General features: G+C 35.7%; 1 non-coding gene across 1 annotated transcript; it reads left to right on the top strand.

The window, feature by feature from the left end:
* The first annotated feature begins 498 nt into the window (after positions 1-498).
* Positions 499-570, top strand: TRNAN-AUU. The gene has a single exon. It is a non-coding gene; the product is annotated as a tRNA-Asn (tRNA).
* Positions 571-1,069: the final 499 nt, after the last annotated feature.

The following is a 1,069-nucleotide window of genomic DNA, read 5'->3' as shown; positions in this document are numbered from 1 at the left end:
CTAATACCGTCTTCTTGACTCCATCTTCCATAACCCAAGTTCAGAGAAGGAAGAAATAAGAGGGCCCTATGGAGAATGTGGTCAGAAATCCATAATAGTGTCTGATCACAACGACCGAATTGATTATCTTCATGCACAAGGATACTGGATTACCTAGTAGAAAAGATTGAAAAATCATCACAAACCTCCCTTGTTTCTTTTCTATTGCAATTTCTAGTTTATTATATGATGATTTTTAAACTTTTCATATATAGAAAAGAAATATAGACTCGAAATGATATCTGTTATGTCAATGAAACCAAATGGATATTAAATTAATGAAATTGGGGTATAGATGGAATATAATGAAATAGAGCCACTTTGAGTTTCCCTCCAAAATGAGGTATGGAAGGGAGCTACTACAAAGAAGTTCTGGGGGTTACGAAGGAAGCTTCCAATTCATATTGGTCATGTGTTGAGAATAGGAATTGAACCCTATGAGATATAATCTCCTATTATTCCAAAGTAGCCCAGTGGTAGAGCGGTCGGCTATTAACCGATAGATCGTAGGTTTGAATCCTACTTGGGGATATTTGATTTATTCTGAATTCTTTAATTCAGAACAAAGGGGCTCGCTTTGTCCATTAAGAGTAGGTAACCCACTCCTTGTCTTTGCATTCTATTTCATTGTATCAAATCTATAAGATTTAAAAATCACCATTAATACCTTGGTGTAGGTCCCAGATAATCCTTTGTTCCATAGCTCTAGGGCTATTTATAACTAGACAATTAACAATTCTCAAATGTACTGGTGCTAGCACTGCATCAAAGATGAAGTCATCGATTCTTCCAAGAGGTCATAATTGTTGCGAGATATAAGAAGGTTTTTTTATTCTACCACTAGTACTTGCTCTGCTATTTTGCCCAAACCAAGCCTGACTAAGAAAGATTTTCAGAGCTTAAAACAAAAAATAGGTTGATGGAGTCGGGGCATACCATGAGTAATGATTCCGCCATTCACAAAATAAAAAGAAAAGCCATTCCATTTTGACAAAATAGCCCTAGGGCTATTTATAACTAGACAATTAAG

The sequence above is a fragment of the Coffea eugenioides genome, chromosome 7 (assembly GCF_003713205.1).
Source record: "Coffea eugenioides isolate CCC68of chromosome 7, Ceug_1.0, whole genome shotgun sequence".
NCBI lineage: Eukaryota > Viridiplantae > Streptophyta > Magnoliopsida > Gentianales > Rubiaceae > Coffea > Coffea eugenioides.
This window is presented reverse-complemented; position numbering and strand designations above follow the sequence as displayed.